General features: G+C 29.2%; 1 long non-coding RNA gene across 1 annotated transcript; it reads left to right on the forward strand.

The window, feature by feature from the left end:
- Positions 1-5,127: 5,127 nt before the first annotated feature.
- LOC149987552 (uncharacterized) lies at positions 5,128-9,170 on the forward strand. The gene is made up of 2 exons (XR_016497963.1): positions 5,128-7,714; positions 8,227-9,170. It is a non-coding gene; the product is annotated as an uncharacterized LOC149987552 (long non-coding RNA).
- The last annotated feature ends 2,458 nt before the right edge of the window (positions 9,171-11,628 follow it).

Raw genomic sequence — 11,628 nt, forward strand, 5'->3', positions numbered from 1 at the left:
ACTAGGAGCTACATGGTGATATTCTATAGGACCTCCAAAATGTGTTGACTTTGCAAGACACATATTTTAACTTATAAGGTAAGTTTTTTATATGTATGCCACATAGTTAATTTGTTCCGCAAGCTATCAATACATGGTTAACTTATTGAACAAGTTTCTATTCTATCAATCAACTATAAATACATGTAAAGTCAAAACAACATCTATGAAGCTTTTAGGAAGCTATTCTAAAAAATATTATGAAATAAATTTATTTTTAATTACTTCTACTTATTCATATTATAGTAAATATGTATGATAGTGAAAACTATATAATTATTTTTTATGCTACATACACTTACTTATATACAATATAAATCTTATTTACATTAAAAAAATTAAGATAAGTTTTTAGTAATAGATTTTTGTTCAATAATTATTGATATTTTTATTTTTATTTTATTTTATTTTATTTTAATTAAATTTGAAAAAAATTTATAATACATTTTATGCCAACTTTTATTACTTTACAAAACATATTGATTTTACTTAAGAAATTTTTAATCATAAATTTTTTCTAAGGTCTTAATTTTAGCATAAGTAATAATTTTATTATGTGTGTATTGAGATGTGTAGCAATGAGTGGAGGAAATCTGTCCATGTAGTAAAAGAAGGATGTCTACCTAGAGGTTTTTTACATACAGTTTAGGTTTAGTATTTATTATAAATAAAAATAATAATATTTACATTATTAATTATGAAATATATATATATATATATATATATTAATAATTATTTTTAAAAAAACTTGATTTAAAAGTTTTTACTAAATAATATATTAATAAATATATTATATGTTTTTACATACTAACATATATATTTTTAAATCTATATATAAGTTTTGAATTTATCAATAATAATTTAATTATCTTACAAAAAATTAAAGTTAAAAAAACGACTTAAGGGGTTTTTAGACCTAGAAGCCTTCTTTAAAGAGCTATGGTTTATATATATATATATATATATATATATATATATATATATATCTTAGTTGTAACAAATATAACAAAAGAAAAAACTTAAATTAAAATATTTTTTAGGTATTTGAAGAATTTTTTAATATAACCTCTTAAGTTTTTGTAATAGTTATTTTTTAGAGTAGGCTTATATAAATTTCAAAATTGCCTATGTTAAATCAGGATTAAAAAACAAACAAATGATCAAACAAAACTATCTCATATTTTCTACTGTTGGCTTCTTGATTGATATTTCAAACTATAAAATGAACTAATAAAGGCTTCTTGTTCAATCAATTACAATCTTTAAAAAATTTCGCTTCTTGTTTTTTTATTCCAGACAAAAAGGTATTAAAATTTTGGTGGTATACACTAATTAAATTTATCAAAATTATAAAACAACAATATTGTAGTAAAATTTAAACTACTAAATAAATACATTGTCATGGATGCACATACTACTTCAATAAATAATGGTAAATAGAGATGAGAATTGGTTAAAAATAAGTAAATTAGATAGTGTCTTTCTTAAGAAACATTTAAAAACAAAAAAAAACAAAAAACAAAAAAAAACAAAAAAAACAAAAAAAACAAAAACAAAAACTCTCCAAATCCAAATTAGTTATATAGAAACTTTTGAATATTGCAAGTAGCTATAGAAACTTTTCACAAATTTATTATCTTTAAAAAGTTATTATAGAAGCAATATACAACTTTATCCATAATTCTTGCAAGTTTGAAGAAGCTTCTACAAAATGTTTTTATTAGTTAATATATCAAAATCATCTTTATTCTAATCAATATTTTTCTTGTATTTCAATCTTTGTTCAAAACTCTCTAAATTCTTTACATTTTGCATTATATATATATATATATATATATATATATAGATACATATTATCTTTTTAGAAGGTTTTTTAGATTCATGTTCTTCATACTTAAAAAAAGTAAGACAATAAAATATATAATGTTGATTATTTAAAATAAAAAAAAGTAGACACATCTTTTTTAAAAATTTATCAAAATACTAAAAAGTTAGAAGATTGCTCTCTTTTGAATTTTTTTTTAGAAATTTTTTTTTGAAAAAAATCCTTCATTTCTTAAATTTAGTGTAAATTATCAAATTATTATATCAATAGAAAAATCAATAAATTTTCATAGTATAAATTTAAGAACAATTGAAAAAATGTATTCTTATTATAAACTAATTTTGTTTGCTACCTCAATGAAGAATAGAAGTAACCAGTTCAAAAGACTCTAAAATTATAAAAATTTATCTAAAAGTCGTATTTCTTTCAATAAGATCATATAAAAAAGTTGTATATAGTCAATAACTCAAAGTTATCTTTCTAAAATATTTTAACAATATTAGACATATATTTTAAAGATTCATCAAACAAGTACTACTTGTTACTAAATTCCATCCTCCAAATCATTCAATCTAAGCATTATAAATAATAATTATTGAAACCTTATTTAATAAATTTGGATTTTTTTCTTTTCATTATTATTAAATAAAAAAATAAAAAATGAAAAATCTTAAATTAAAAAATTTATGTTTATTTATTAAAGATAATAAAATTTATACATTAATAAGTATAATCTCATTATTTCAATAAAACAATTATTATTATTTAAATATTTTAATTAAAGTAACATATAATTAAATAAAAAAACTAAAATATATATATTATTAATTAGAAATTATATATATATATATATATATATATATATATATATATATATATATACACACATAAACACATAGATATAGATGATGCAAAAAACCAAAAGAAAATGCTATTCATATAACAACGAATCTTTACCCTAATAGAACTTGTAGAAAAATTCTAAAACATTATAAAAAATGTGAAGATATATCTGTCACGGACATACATATAATTACCTATATGAATAGATAAAAGTATGTAAAAGTAGATAAAAGTAGGTTAATTGTGTAATATCTTCTAGAGAAGCTTCTTAGAAGCTTCATAGACGCTGCTTTGACTTTATAGGAGTCTATAGTTGACTTTTAGGTTAGAAACTTGGTCAACAAGTTAGCCATGTGCCACACATGTTGGAAGCTTAAAGAACAAGCTAACTACGTGGTCCATCCATAGAAAACTTGCCTTGCAAGCAAAGGCATGTGGCCTAGAAAGTCAACATATATTGGAGGTCTTATAGAACATCGCCACGTGGCTTCTAGTTAGATAGTATATATAGAGGCAAGAGTGAAGCCCTCTTCACTCTTGTCAACTCCTTTCTTGCTTCTAGTCTAGTTTCAAGGGTCTCTAGTTTTCTTGTATTTTGGCAATAGCCATTCCAGTTTCTTTCTTAATATACATATTTCTATTTTGTCCTATTTCTTTTTGAGAAAAGTCTCACTTACTCTTTAGCTTTCATCGAGTTCTTGTCCTTGACAGATTGACAAGAGTACACTTACAATATCAGAGCTTTGTCTTTTCTTGATTAAGAGTGGATTACCCCTTTTTCTTGATAAGACATAAGCGCATTAGAAGTTGCGGATTACCCTCTTTTAAACTGATATTGTTCTTAGTATTTTCTTTGTTATCAATTCCTCTCTTCTATTTGTTTTGAGCGTTATTAGACATCTTCTCTTTTCTAAGTGCTACTATGGCAGAGCTTATTGAAATGAAGAGTGCAATGGCACAGATGCAAGAACAATTGAGGGAGTTAATGCTTGCGATGCATCAACTCAATTTACCACCACAAGGAGCAACAAGAATGGTAGGAAGTGAAGATATAGAGATGATTGGGGCTGCTTCAACATCTGCACCAAACCATGTCCCTTCTCCCAGAATGGAATACCCTTCGAGTGTTAGAGAACCGAGAGTTGCCTTGCCCGAGAAGTTTGATGGTACCAGATCCAAGTTTCGAGGATTCATCAATCAGGTCCAATTAGTGATTGAACTTCAATCCCAGAGCTATCCAACTCCAGGGTCACAAGTTAGATTCATTGGTACACTTCTTTCAGGTTCAGCATTGTCATGGTTTTCATCTTTTCTTGAACGACGAGATCCAATATTGGATAATCTGGAGGCTTTTTTGGCGGAGTTTCGATCCATGTTTGGAGAACATGATGCAATTCGTGTTGCAACCAACAAGATCCGTATTTTGCGACAAGGCAATCGATCAGTAACATTATATGCTTCGCAATTTCGACAACTTGCAACTGATATCAAGTGGGATGATGCCGCACTTGTGAGTCAATTTCTCTACGGATTACAATATGAGGTAAAGAAATTGATGCTTAATTTACCTGATCCTCAAACATTGAGTCAAGCAATTGACTTTGCTGTGAAGTGCGACAATCGACTTTTTGAATTTCGATCCGAGAGTCGCACAAGTGGGCCTCAACGTTACTACAATTCAATGGCAACACCGACGTCTCCTCAACACATACCTTCAGAAGTAGAGGATATGCAAATTGATGCGGTACGTTTCAAACCTCTTACTGAGCAAGAAAAGTCTCGTCGTCGACAAGAAGGATTGTGCTTATATTGTGGAGAACCTAAGCACACTGCTCAACATTGTCCAAAGAAGCGACGTAACTACAAAATGAGGAGTACGGCTGTCAAAGAAGACAGTATGTCGGAAAACGAATACGTCCAGCTACAATAGGGACCGTGCGGCTGGAATCTTGTACAACTTCTAATGAAGGTCCTATCCTCTCCTCAGAACCATCTCCTTGTTTTATAATAGATGTGCGTTTAGGACCTAATAATTACAAAGCCTCTGCCTTGGTAGATTCAGGAGCCTCATCTTGTTTTTTAGATGAAGAATTTGCTAGATGTCATAGAATATCATTAATACAAAAAACTAAACCTGTACACGTAGAAGTCATAGATGGTCGTCCGTTGTCTTCTGGAGATGTAACTCACGAAACACTTCCTGTAGATGTAATAATAAATGGTCAGAGTAGTTGCGTAATTTTTAATATAATTAGATCTCCCTCTAATCCAGTAATTTTAGGCTTATCATGGTTAGAAAAGTATAATCCTCGAATAGATTGGATTTCTCGTAAACTTGATTTTCCTTAGAGCATTAGTAACAGTTCTATTAATCAAGTAAAAAACCATGAGTCTAGTATAGTAAAACTCGCACTTATATGTGCAAAAGCATTTATACACGCAGCAAAAGAAGGATCAACTTTTGCTATTTATGCTGCACCTATTTCTGAAAGCGTAAAGACTTCAAGTGGCATTCCAAGTCAATATCAGGATTATCAAGACGTTTTTGAGAAAAAGAATGCAGATATTCTTCCTGAGCATCGCCCATACGATTGTTCAATCGATCTCAAGGAAGGAACTCAGCCACCATTTGGACCAATTTACAGTTTATCGCAAGATGAGTTGGCTGAACTCAAGACATATATTGACGAGAATTTAGCGAAGAATTTCATACGCCATTCAAAATCTCCAGCAGGAGCTCCAATTTTATTCCTAAAGAAAAAAGATGGATCTTTACGAATGTGTGTTGACTATCGAGGACTCAACAAGATCACAATCAAGAACAGGTATCCATTACCTTTGATATCAGGACTCCTTGACCAGTTAAATCAAGCTAAGATCTATACAAAAATAGATCTAAGAGGAGCATATAATCTAGTATGGATCAAAGAAGGAGATGAATGGAAGACTGCGTTTCGAACCAAGTATGGACATTTCGAATATAATGTCATGCCCTTTGGACTCACAAATGCACCAGCTGCTTTTCAACATCTCATGAATGATGTATTTCGTGAATTCTTAGACAATTTTGTCGTCTGCTACCTAGACGATATCCTGATTTATTCTAAGAATGTTAAAGAACATGAAATACATGTTCGTCAAGTATTACAAAAACTCAGAGATGCAGGATTGTACGCCAAGATGGAAAAGTGTGTATTTCACACTACTCAAGTTGACTTTTTAGGATACATCATTTCAAATGATGGTCTTATGATGGATTCTAAGAAAGTCCAAACAATCATGGATTGGAAGATTCCAAAGACTGTAAGAGATGTCCAATGTTTCTTGGGATTTGCCAATTACTATCCGATCTTCATCAAAGACTTCTCACGAGTTGCAGCTCCATTTACACGCTTGACTAGTAAAGATAAATTCCAATGGAATCAAGAAGCGGAAGCAGCATTTGAAGCCTTGAAGACATCGTTTGTCTCTGCACCAGTCTTATATCGTGTTGACTTTTCCAAGGTATTTTTTATGGAAACAGACGCATCGGATTTTGCCTTGGGTGCAGTTTTATCACAAATGGGAACAGATGACAAACTTCATCCGATAGCTTTTCATTCAAGAAAATTCTCAGCAGCCGAGATCAATTATGAGATCCACGATAAAGAACTTCTTGCAATCGTGGATTCCTTTCAAGAATGGCGTCATTATCTAGAAGGCGCTTCTAGTCCAGTCACTGTGTATACAGATCACAAGAACCTCGAGTATTTCATGTCAGCACGCGTGTTGAATCGTCGTCAAGCTCGTTGGAGTATGTTTTTGTCAAGATTCGACTTCATTATCACTTATCGGCCAGAAAAACAACAAGGTTTGTCCGATGCCCTGTCTAGACGTTCTTATTTTGCACCAAAAGAAGGAGATGCAGCTTTTGAGCAACAAAGAACGGTCCTCTTGAAACCGGAGCAATTTCATCTCCGAGCAGTGAAATCAACATTGACTGTTGATTCAACTTTTCTCAAGCAAATCCAGTCCAGTATGTCCTCAGATCCTCTTGTTCATGATATCGAGAATAATTCTTCCAAGTCTCATGATTCTTCTAAGTTCGAGTTCAAGAATAATCTATTATATTTTGAAGGACGCCTATATGTTCCAGAAGGAAAAGCACGTTTGCGTGTTCTTCAAGCACGTCATGACTTTCCAGCAGCAGGGCACTTTGGATATAATAAGACTCTAGAACTCATATCAAGAGATTTTTGGTGGCCACAAATGTGGAAGTCAGCCAAAGACTTTGTACAATCATGTGATATTTGTTCAAGATCAAAAATTCCTCGACATCGACCTTACGGACTTCTTCAGCCATTACCTATACCAGAACAACCATGGTCTTCTGTTTCTATGGATTTCATCACAGATCTTCCAAGCTCAAGATCTTATGATTCTATATTTGTGATAGTAGATCGTTTCACCAAGATGGCACATTTTATGCCATGTACAAAATCTATCACAGGTGAAGAAACAGCTAAGCTTTTCATTGATAATATCTATCGCTATCATGGATTACCTAAAGATATCATATCGGATAGGGGAACTCAATTTGTGTCGAGATTCTGGAGGACTCTTTTCAAGATTTTAAAAGTGGACATAAAGCTATCTTCAGCTTTCCATCCTCAAACTGATGGACAAACAGAGCGCGTAAACCAAGTCTTGGAACAGTATTTAAGGTGTACCATCAACTACCAACAAGATGATTGGACAAACCTTCTGCCATTGGCAGAGTTTGCTTATAATAATACGGTACATTCCTCCACGCAACAAACACCTTTTTTTGCCAATTATGGCTATCATCCACGACTTGATACTTTTGATTTTTCAAAAGTTGATAATCCTGCAGCAGAAGATATGGCAAATCGGTTGTCAGAGTTACATGCAATAATGAAGGCGCAGTTGAAGAAAGCTCAAGAACGACAAAAGATAAATGCAGATGTATATCGTAAAGAGCAACCACAACTCAACGTGGGTGATAAGGTATGGCTACTTCGTCGCAATATCAAGACCACTCGACCTTGTGACAAATTGGACTATCGTAGGCTTGGCCCCTTTTCTGTTTCTGAACAGATCAACCCAGTTGCATATCGGTTACATCTACCGGAGTCAATGAAGATCCATCCTGTATTCCACGTGTCTCTTCTTGAACCATATAAGACAGTGGATATACAAGGAAGAAGACAAATGCCACCGCCTCCTATAGAAGTAGATAATAATGAAGAATTTGAGGTGGAAGAGATATTAGACTCAAGGCGGCGCCGAAATAAGCTGGAATATCTTGTTCATTGGTGCGGATATGATATTAGTGAGCGCACATGGGAGCCATCCAGGAATCTAGCAAATGCATCAGCTAAAGTCAAAGTTTTTCATCAACGACATCCATCTAAACCAAGATGAAAACCTCTCTTATAAAAGAGACAAGATTGAGGCAAGATAACATTCAATTTCCTATCCTTATTTGTAACTTCTTTGCATTTTGTGACGCTAATTAGATGGAGAGCCAACAACCAGCGGATTCAACTCAAGAACCTTCATTTGCTGACTTACCGGATGAGACATTGCGATTGTCACAACCTTCAAGACGACACAACCGAGATGAAGACCCTCAAGAACGACATGTCCTTCCTCGAATAAATGGTGAGATTCAACGCGTTTGGTATCACGACCTTGGAAGAGATTCTCGATGTTTGGTGATATTATTGGAAATAGAAACGACTCCTGATGGTGTTTCAAATGTATTATTTGAAGGAAGTTATGAAGGCCTCAACAGTGATCAAATAACAGGGTGGTCTTCTCGCCCTGGAATGGGACACTATCGATGGCTAAGAGGACCCATCAACTATCTTCGAAGAGAACAAAGATCAGAATATGTAGCAAATACAATTCGTCGCATATTAGATTTTCTCAATATATAATCACCGCTCCTCGTGGAACTCGTCCCTAGAAGGGGGGGTAATGTCACGGACATACATATAATTACCTATATGAATAGATAAAAGTATGTAAAAGTAGATAAAAGTAGGTTAATTGTATAATATCTTCTAGAGAAGCTTCTTAGAAGCTTCATAGATGCTGCTTTGACTTTATAGGAGTCTATAGTTGACTTTTAGGTTAGAAACTTGGTCAACAAGTTAGCCATGTACCACACATGTTGGAAGCTTAAAGAACAAGCTAACTACGTGGTCCATCCATAGAAAACTTGCCTTGCAAGCAAAGGCATGTGGCCTAGAAAGTCAACATATATTGGAGGTCTTATAGAACATCGCCACGTGGCTTCTAGTTAGATAGTATATATAGAGGCAAGAGTGAAGCCCTCTTCACTCTTGTCAACTCCTTTCTTGCTTCTAGTCTAGTTTCAAGGGTCTCTAGTTTTCTTGTATTTTGGCAATAGCCATTCCAGTTTCTTTCTTAATATACATATTTCTATTTTGTCCTATTTCTTTTTGAGAAAAGTCTCACTTACTCTTTAGCTTTCATCGAGTTCTTGTCCTTGACAATATCTTTAAAGGTTTTTTTATTTTTCTAAATTAAATATTTAAATTTTTTTAATATATTTTTAAAATAGAATTCAACTACCATTTGAAGTAATTTACAACTAACTATAGAATAAATTGACTTCTTCAAAAATAAAAGTTGGGTAAAATCATGTAAAATTTTTATTTAACATTCAAAATCCTAAAAAAGTGCTTGAGACAATTTTTGAAATAAAATAATAATTAGATGCAAAAAAAAAGTTATATATATATATATGCTCTTGTGATTTACTAGTAATAATTGTTATTATTTATGTCCAATATCAATTCTTTTGATTAATCAATAAAAATAAATCTATTTTCATCTACATATATATATATATATATGTATATATATAAAGTTTAAAATTTAATACGCTTTCAAGAAAAAAATGATTAGAATGTTATGATTAAACATAAGTATGGTCACTTTGAATACAACAACATGCCTTCAAGACATAAGAATACTCAAATTGTATTTTAGCATCAAACTAATAATTAGATTTTTTATTATTATTTTATTTATTATTTATTATTTATTATTTATGTAATTTTCTATTTTCTAATCTAAAAATTAAAAATATATATTTTTATGAATTGAATAAAAAATAAGAAATGCAAGTTTATATGCCTTTCTTGAAATGCATTCTTCAAATCTTTAAAAGGTGCTCTAAATCTATTTATAAATTATATTGATTGAAATAATAAAAATTATTTCATATCAATACTTGTCTTAAAATTCCATTGGTCTTATTAGAGCACAACAATTTTACAATTCGTAATCAATATCATATATTATTTCAAATGACCACAAAGATTATTCAAAATTGTATCTGAATGTTTCTTCTTTTTTTTTTCAAAAGAAAAAAAAATTGTAGTATCTAATTAACAAAATATCATCCTATAAAAACTAAAAAAATAATTCTTCAAACTATAAAATCATAAGTTCTAAGAAATTTTATATTTTTTTAAGAGAGGTTGTTCAAATATATCAATAGACTTATTTTTTATGAAATTAAAAATTGTATGCATTACAATTTCAGAAAACTTAATGTTACAAGAAATGTATATGTTCTAAAAGTTCAAAATAAATTTTATGTCTTTAAGATATAATATAAATGTCTAAAATTAAGATATTAAAAATAAAAATAAAAATAAAATCTTAGAACTCATTTTAAAAAATAATTGTAGTTTGAAATGTAGAAAGTTGCAAAATGATTTCATCAATTTCACAATACATGTTCTAAAGCAAAGACCTTACATTATTAATTGTACAGACTTTTTTAACTCTTATCCATTGTAATATAATTATATTTTAATGGACTTAATTACAAATTTTTTAAATTTTCATATTTTTTAAAACTATATTTTTGTAATAGCAGATCATCCAATCACAATGGCATACTTTATACTTTAGAAATAAATATTAATAAATAAAAATAACAATCTTCTTTAATAATGTCTTTTGATTTTAAGGACTTCTAATTAATATTATATGTTATCAATGACACTAACTTGTATGAAGGTTTTGAAAGAAATGTTTTTAAAAAATGAAGCATGGATAATAAACTTTTCAACCTTTTGTCTTTAAATTAATAAAAAAAATATAAATTTTACTTAAAAAGTTATAAAAAATTATTGCAAAAAATAAATTATGATTATAAAGGTAATTAGAAAATGATCTTATTACTTGTAAATAATAATGTTTTAAACAAAAAAATACCATTTTTTAAAATATGTTATTATCTAAAATTTAATATTTTGAATTTCTAAAAGATAATAATCTAATAGTAGAAGATATTACAAGAAAGATAGCATGATTTCATATAATAATAAAGATGCAACTAAAAATAGTTTAATTTAAGAAGTAAATTAATAAAAATATCTTTAGATAATTACATCCTTGTTTAAAACTAATAATGAAATTTTATTAATTTATCATAATATAAATAATAATTAATTATATATAATTTTAATATTGAAATATTAGACCATCGACTTTTGTGAAAATATTCAAGTCTATTTTTATATTACTTTCAATTAGTAGAATTAACAAAGATTATATATATATCTTTAATCCAATTTCATAATTTAATCAAGATACTTAAACTAGAAAAAAGAAAAAACTTATAAATTAAATTTTAAAACTTTTATGTAGATCGCTTTTTTAATAAAAATATATAATTAATATAAAAATCTATTTATTTTTAAGAATATTACTTGTAAAATTGTTAAATAATTTATATTTGTAGTCTCAATCTTCATAATTTTGAAATTAAAATAAATTCTCTTATATTTATTTTTTAATTTATATTTAGATAAAAAAAAATAAAAATTACATTTATCAAATTCTTAAAAGATCATTTTAATTTTTATCAATAT

The sequence above is a fragment of the Physcomitrium patens genome, chromosome 17 (assembly GCF_059467195.1).
Source record: "Physcomitrium patens ecotype Gransden chromosome 17, ASM5946719v1, whole genome shotgun sequence".
In the NCBI taxonomy this organism is placed as follows: domain Eukaryota; kingdom Viridiplantae; phylum Streptophyta; class Bryopsida; order Funariales; family Funariaceae; genus Physcomitrium; species Physcomitrium patens.